At 28.0% G+C, this 8,575-nt stretch overlaps 1 pseudogene across 1 annotated transcript; it reads right to left on the bottom strand.

Annotated features, from left to right (window-relative positions):
* Positions 1–4,469: 4,469 nt before the first annotated feature.
* On the bottom strand, positions 4,470–7,528 carry LOC111299686 (V-type proton ATPase subunit D pseudogene; annotated as a pseudogene). The gene is made up of 2 exons (XR_016329907.1): positions 7,324–7,528; positions 4,470–5,658 (listed from the first exon to the last, which is right to left on the bottom strand). The product of XR_016329907.1 is annotated as a V-type proton ATPase subunit D pseudogene (transcript).
* Between the last annotated feature and the right edge of the window lie 1,047 nt (positions 7,529–8,575).

Below are 8,575 nucleotides of genomic sequence, written 5' to 3'. Positions count from 1 at the left end.
CACATAAATAATTGCAAATTACATTAATAATTTCAAATAAACATAAATTTTATTTAATGATTTTAAGCAGTTGAAGATCAAATATTTTGTTTTGAAATGATGATTTGATGGGATGTTAGTAAATATGTCAGACAAATCATTTTTTGGTAAGTTTAAAATAAGGGTTTTAGATGTCAACCCATGTATCGGTTAAATGTCTAAAAGAGTTAACTTTGTTGACTTAGTAGATAGACATAATAATTTTATTTTCAAATATGCATATTTAGTTGATTTTTTACTTTTTCGCAAATGTATATCGTGAAATGGGATGTTGAAAGATTAAAAAATAATTTCAATAAAGTTAATTTCTTTCACTTTAAAAATAAAATATTTTGCCTGCAAGTAGCAAAAACTTGGCTGCGTATAAAATTTTCGATTAGTTAATGGTGCATAATTTAAATTAGTCAATGATATTGAGAGGTATGAAAATTTTCTATTCAAGTAAATAAACTAAACAGCTAGTAATCTGTGTTAGTGGGGTTAATATTATAATATTATGTTTTTGTTTATAATATTTTGTTACATAATATAACATTGATAAAATTAAATATAAAAAAATAATGCACAATATAACACAATTTTTAAATAAATACATATTTTCTTACAATTTATCCATAATAAAAATTTATTTCAATGGTTTCATTACCAGTGCTACATAATTTTTTTTTCATTTTTGTTTCATGACAATCAAATGCTAAAAAAATAATGCAAAGTAGATAGATGATACAATATATTTTTTTATTTCATTTACAATGATATTAGATTTGTACTATCAAATGAAATAGTTATCACATCAAGTACATCGAATCAATTATTTATAAATTAGATCACACGCATAAAGGGAAAAATTATAATTGGTAAATGTGATGACAAGAAAGCGAAGAATTTCAATAGGAAGAAAGTAAAAAAATTAAAATAAGACTAAAAATATGATTAATAAAAAATCGATTAAACTATGTTAGAGGTCCTGCCAAAGTTTGAAATTTAGTTCACGTATTGTAATTTATATAAATCATATTATATTAATTTAATAACTATAATCTAATAATTAATTTTATTAAATTTTTATCGTTAAAAATATTAACATAATTTTTGATTTGATAATATGGACAATGACTTTGTTAATGTGACATTAACTTTATTAACATAATAATTTAAATGAATTAAATCAATTGTCCAATTATATAAATAAAACTTGTATTCATAAGAAATTTGAATTTTAATTCTTTTAATATAATTTATAAAAATTTTGTCATCGTACAAGTCAAATTTGATAATGTTGATTTAATTATTAATAAAAATTATTTTTTTAATTTTTTCAAAATTCATATTTTCATCTTTAAAAAAATTCTATTTTGCAAAATTTTAAAAAATTTTCATATTTTCTTAAAATATTAAATTCATAATTTAAATACTTTAATTTTTTAAAAATTATAGTTTTTGATTACTTTGAAATCATATTTAAAAAAATAAATATTTTAAGTTTATTTTGAAATTTTATAGATTTTTTAATAATATAAATTTTATTTTTTTCAATATTTTAATTTTTTCAATTTCATATTTTGAAATTTTGTATTTTTTTTCAAATTTTAACATTTTTATTCATTCAAAATAATTAATTTTATTGTGGTTAATTTTTTTGAATTTTTATTAAATTTTTTATATTCTCAAATTTAATGTTTTATAGAAAATTTTGTTCATTTTTTATTTTTGTAAAAGATTTTATGGATTTTAAAAAATTTCTACATGTTTTTTTTTATATTATTCAAGTGAAGAATAAATTCATATCAGAAGCTCTTTTTGTTTCATCATTACTCTGTTTTATTTCAAAATTTTAACCTCTTTCACTTCAAATATATATACTAAAATAGAAAAAATTATAAAAATATAAAAAATTAAAACATATATAGAAAATTTTATAAAAAAATCTCAAAAATTAAAACAATTAAATATTTTAATTAACTAAAAAAAGTTAAAATTTGAAAATTAAAAAAGCTTTCAAAAAAAAGAATTTTATTTAAAAAATTTAAAATATTGAAAAAATAAGTTTAATATTCTGAAAAATGAAAATTTCTAACAAATTTGAAATTTTGAATTTTAAAAAATTTGAAAATATGATTTCTAAAAATTTAAAATATTTTTAAAATATGCAAATTTTGAAATATTTATTTTTTAAAAAATTAAAATCTAATTTTTGAGAAAAATAAAAAATGATTTTTATTAATAATAAAACCAATATTATCAAATTCAACTTGTTCAAGAATGAGATTTTTATGAATTATACTAAATAAACTAAAGTGCAAATTTGGTGTGATTATAAGGACTATTTATATAATTTGACAATTGATTTTATTTATCTAAGTTGTCAAGTTACTAAAGATAACTCTATGTGAGCAAATTCAACGTTAATGTCATTAGGTTAATGGACACATTGACATGTTTAAGATAAAAATTTGACGAAATTAATGATTGAACTAAAATTTTTAAATCGAAGTAACATGAAGACTAAATTAATATGAGTTATAGTAAATTGATTAAATATTAAATTTTAACATAATATAAAAATTTCTGACGTAATTTAACCTAAAACAACAATAAAAAAACATAGTAAAAAAATTTTGAACTCACCAATTAAACTTATACTCATAATTGAAAGAAAATTATTAGAATTTTTAAATTAAAATGAATGTAAAAGTATAAAATGAAAATGAGTTTTGACCCTTTTTTAATAAATTTTAGTTGTGTAAAAAAAAAAAAAACTCTTTTTATGCTAATTACATATATATTGTTAATTTTAAAAATTTGGGTGGTGTCAATTGACCCACTGGTATAAGGTGGCTACGCCCATGGTCGGCAATAAGAACGTTAGTAATTCTCAAAAGGCAGATAATGAACATTAATTTAAACAAAAGATTGAACATTAATTCACGTAGAGCAGCATATAATGAAGTTGAGGGTTATGCAGTAGGGTATGAAAATTGCATTGCTATGCCACAAAGGCCTTGTATTGCATCCTAATGTACCCGAGGCATTGCCCCATGAGTTGTTCACCAACCAATACTCAGTCCCATCATCATCATCATCATCCACTCGATCCACACCTAACCAGGCCAGTGCAATGCACAATTTCTTGTAACCTTGAGTAGAACTGGAACGCAAACCCTCCAGCATATCATAAACTGGTTGGTTTGCAACCGCATTCTGTAATGCATCGTCACTATCGTTTGGCAATCGTCATGTTTGGTTGGCTTCCTTGTTGGTATTGCATGTGCCATCAACTCCCTTGTAGGGATAATTCGACGTTCAGTTGTTAGGCATTTGTTTTTTCAGGTTGAATTGGAAAAGCAAGCAGCTTTGCTTTTGATCGCCTTGATCGTTGGTGTCGCAATCAACCAGCTCTTGCTCAGACAATGAAAGTAAGATCAGACCTAAGGTAAATTCATTTTGAACCCCATACTCTTCTTTTACCTTCTCCAACCTATTCTTTCTTCCTCAACTTCCTTTTTCCTTCCCTCTCTGATACATTGCTGACTTGACTACCTCCTCTGTCCCCTGACCATTCTTCTTGTGACAGCTCATCAAGGACTTCCATGTCCGCCTCCTTTCTCCACTGGAAAAGATACCAACACTTGCATATAGGAAGTAGATGACAACTTAAGACAAACATTCTAATTTTAGTTACAGAAATCCAAGATCACACGTCCTCTTCCATGAATCAAGAAAGCCAATTGAAATAGCTCCTCAACCTATTTCGATTCATGTATAGCTGGTTCTATTTGTTTTGAGTAATATATCTGCTATTTTGCTGTATGAACCAAAAATAAATCCAACTCTCTGTTCCTATTAATTGTCAAGGGGCTTCCATCCGTCCATATTATAACTGGAACCAGCTTCGAGTTCACAAGTGAGGGCCTTTCACAAGAATGCACTTTTTTGTTTTTTTTGCCTCTAAACAAAAATAAGACCTAGGCTTGACTTCTTTGGCTGGAATAACCACATTCTTTAGCCATGATGTTTTCCCAAAACTTATCAGATAATTGAAATACATTTATTTTTCATGACCTATGCCCTTCTAGATATGCCCAGCCCAACCACTAGAGCTAGGTAGCCTAGGTTACTATGCCTTCTAATATCTAATAAATAATGCCCATCCACTCGTCAATCTTAACAATCGTAACCTATGGAGTGCAGAAGACCTTGGTGTCTCTTTTATATCTTTTTTGTTAACCCAGAGCATTTCCCAACCATTCTGAAGAATAACAAGAACATAATTGCTTTAAAAACTTGATGATAATCTATTTGTCTATGATCTATAATTTTCCACTCATGTAAGTAAAAATGCATAATGGTTTTAGATATAGTAACCAAAAAAATCCAAGAGAGGTAGAAAGGATTGTCTGAAAATTAATCAAACATAAAATGCACCCAGCTGCAAAAGCTCACGCACATTGTATTTTTTTCAAGCAACTTTTTTTCAGAAATCAACTTGAAACCAAGTTGTAGGTCCTACAGACTCAGTATGTGTAAGATGGCAACGTATCATATATTTCATACTGTGCCAGCTTCCACAAAATATACTACGGTAGTCAGACAAAAGACCATTCAGGTAACATACCTTAGAGCCTTGAAATGGTGTATGTCTATTGTCAAGAAAAAAAATAGTGAATATCTGATCACTAACAATAATACACAATAACTAGAGACATACATATAACATTTATTCAGAACGACACCTAAATAATAAAAGGAATCTCCCACCATCAAACAAGCACCAATAGAAACCCACAAATCTTAGGAAAGAACATATAGACTAACCTCTTCATTAAAAAATAATATCTTCATCCTTATCCATGGCTGCAGATAGCAAATTGTGAGCTGAATGTATTGAAACCCCTTTTTGCAAGGAAACCTTCTCTGCAAACTTATCCTCAGCAAACAGCTTGGCAGCAGCAACCTGTCTCTCTATCTCCCTCTTTTTATAACCTTGTATCTTCTTTAGCCTGAAGAAATCCTCCCTTTCAAGCTCGTCCAACTCTCCCTTAATGTAACTTATCGTATTCTCCAACCTTGGTTTCACAACATTCTCTAAAGCATTAACTCTACGATTTGTGGTCTTGATTGCCTCATCAAGTGTTAAGAATGATGTCTGAAGAGAAGCAAGCTCAACTAGAACCTCAATTGCTTTCACATAAGCAGCACGGCACTGTTGGACCTGTTGCCCACCTCTGGCCAAACCAGTCAGATCATTTTTGGTCTCACCTTCTGTGAAATACTCAAACTTGGGAAGCTTCACTCCCGCAACATTCTCTTGTCGGGATCGAACTTTAAGAGAAGCATTTTGAACATTCTCAAGGACAATGTGTTTGATGTTCTCACCAGCAACATACTTAGCCTCAGTTAGAGCAAACGAAGAGGTTTTCATAATCTCTCCCATTGATTCTTTTGTCAAGACTATCTTCTTAAGAATCTGACGAAATTGTACAGTTAGGGCATCACTCTTCTTCTTGAGAAGTGCATGACCTCTTGTAGCACCCACAAGCCGAGCTTTCATGACTCCAAGCATTGTAACGGTTGGAACCACATTCAACCGCTGGTTTTGACCGGACATCTTTCAAATATCTGAACCAAGAGAAAATATCAGCAGGATTAAAATAACAGAAAGAATGTTGCTTAGCCTACCTTCAAACAGAAGGAAATAAATACAAATCTCAATAATTTTTCAATCTTAAAGGCATATCATAGAATTTAGCTTAATTCTTCAACCCTTTAGTTAGCAGTTTTATCAAAGGATTTAAATTGCACAAGCAATTAGAACAAAGGACTACATCAAAAGACCAGATCAGAGATCCATGGAGCACTAAATAAAAGTCAAATCCTATGAATTAATTGTCTAATGCATGCATCTCTTTAACAAGAATAGCGACATTTTGCCATCAAAATAAAGAGGAGAATGGGGCAAGTTCACACTATAACAACACCAAACAAATTTGTAAACAAGAAAAAATTGAATGGCATCCTATGTAGACAGGAGCCCAAATGGCACAATTACTACAATATTCATATTCAATATAGCTAATTTGGCTTTATTTTTTCTTTCATTTTTGTATAGCAAGAAGCAATTCACCACCAAATGCAAATTTAGCTTTATAATAACCTTTCACATATCGATTACATTTTGTCTTTTCTTTTTTGTTTCTTTTCCACAATTTAAATAGCCTAAACGTCCTTTTTATATCTTAACCAGATCTTCTCCAATACAAATGCGATAGTTTGGAAAAGTAAATAACAAATATTTCTTTTGTGTGTTTGAGTGATAACCCATGTGTGTTCAAAGTATCTAATTAAGATTTGTTAGCAAATTTCAAAACTAATTACACAAAACTAACCCCAACTCAGAGCTCATGAAGTCTAAAATTTAAAAAAAAAAATGGAGGAGGAGGGGGAGCAGGAAACACCCAATAATTTATGAGTATCTAATCCATGCTCATTCCACCCTATCAAGTAATACCCACTCAGCAAAATTCCACTCATAATTCAGTATCACATGCAAAACCAGAAACCAATCATGAAAAGAAACAAAGCCAATCCAAAATACGAGAACAAACCCAAAGCACTACCATAAAAACAAGTGATCGTGAGTATCTAAGATTTATGACCAACACTAGGACTCAAAAGTGAGTATCTAAGATTTATTATCAGACACTAGGACTCAAAGGATCATTGATCACAAATATATCCTCAATATTAAATTTAGAAACAGACCAATGAAAAAAAATGAAAAGATAGAATCATTTGCCCCTATAATGTAATTCACGGGCAAAAGAAAAAAAAAATCTTTTGATTTTGGCTAGTAAAATGAGATGTATGTTTGGTGAAATGGCGACACTGGCAGCGTACAGAAAGAGAAATCTCTCATCTAAACGATTGAACTGATTGAACTCAATTCCAGTAAGGCTTCAATTCAGCTAATTTTTTTAAAATTATCTTTGAACTTAATGTTCAAATCTTCTGGCTTTGAATTAAATTGAGTTATGAAAATGCAAGCCATAATAATGAAATCGGAATCAGATTCGAGAATTTTCATCAGAAAATGAAAATTTTCCTTCCATTTACCTAATCGGGATAAAAAAAGTAACCACTTGAATTTGCACACTTAACCGGAAATTCCGCTAATCAAACACTCAAATAACAGCCCAAATCAAATTATCAAACAATCCTTTATTAAAAAAAAAGAAAGAAGAAATAAAGATCTAGATAGGAAATGAAGGAAGAAAGATAGCGAACCTGTGATAGAGCGTCGTCAACAATAAACAGAGAGGAGATTCGCCGCCGGCGATCGAACTTGGAAGAATGAATTTTGCTGTGCGATGTGTTTTTGGGTATTTTGATTTTGGAGGGGTTTAAATAGCTGGGTCCCGGATTCCCCTGCTTGGCTTTTGTTTGGATCCATCCGCTTTATTACACTAATCATTTTGTAGTGCAGGGGAGTGAACGAAACATGACCCTACCCGGTTTTATCCGTGTTCAAATCTTGGTAGATCCGATTTTATTAAGGTAAAAATTGTTTTCGGGCGCTTGGTGATTGGATTTTAATTTTTTCTTTTCGTAAAGTGATTCACCTATTTGATATTTGTTACTGTTTATGACATCCAGAAATTCGATATTTTCAACCGTGTCCAACAAAGAAAAATAAAAAAATTTTAAAACTCACTTTTCCTGAAAATTTATAATATTTTGAAATTCAAAATTTACAGCTTTTTTATTTTGAATAAATAATTTTTATGATCTAATTTACTTTTTAATATGAAAGTAATTATATGATAAGTCCATATCAAATTTGACATGTAAAAAGGCAATCTAAGCACCATTGACACCTAGCAATATATATTTTAATTAAATTTTATATGTGGATCTATAATTAAATTATTTTTTTAATTGATAAAAAAGTTAATTTTAAAATTCTTGACTAAGAAAAATATAACATTTATAAGATTAAAACGAAATATAGATTTTTTATAAGATTTTTTTTTTAAATATCAATTTCAACAATGTTTTAAAATGAAAAACGTTATTTTTATTGAAAATATAATATAAAAAATTTTGCTTTTTAAAATATTATATTTTCAATAAAGACAACATTTTTAAAATTAAAAATATGATCCTTGTTGAATTATGAAAATTTTATTTTTCAAAACAACAAAGACAAGTTTTAAATGTTAATAACATAATTTTTGTTAAAAATATATTATGAAAATATTATCATTCATAATGTTGTAATCTCAACAAAGACAAAGATTTAAGATTAAAATTTTGATCTTTGTGAAAACTATATTATGAAAAAAAATATTTTTCAGATTTTAAATTTCAATAATGTTTTAATCTTAAAAACATTATCTTTATTGAATATATATTATGAAAAAAAAATATTTTTCAGAATTCTATATTTAAACAAAGACAATGTTTTGAAGATTAAAAATGAAATTTTTGTTAAAATTAAATTATGGAAAAAAATTACTTTTCATAATTCTAAGTTTCA

This window comes from Durio zibethinus, chromosome 18, assembly GCF_047325235.1.
Source record: "Durio zibethinus cultivar Kanyao isolate XHJ-2024 chromosome 18, ASM4732523v1, whole genome shotgun sequence".
Classification (NCBI taxonomy): Eukaryota; Viridiplantae; Streptophyta; class Magnoliopsida; order Malvales; family Malvaceae; genus Durio; species Durio zibethinus.
This window is presented reverse-complemented; position numbering and strand designations above follow the sequence as displayed.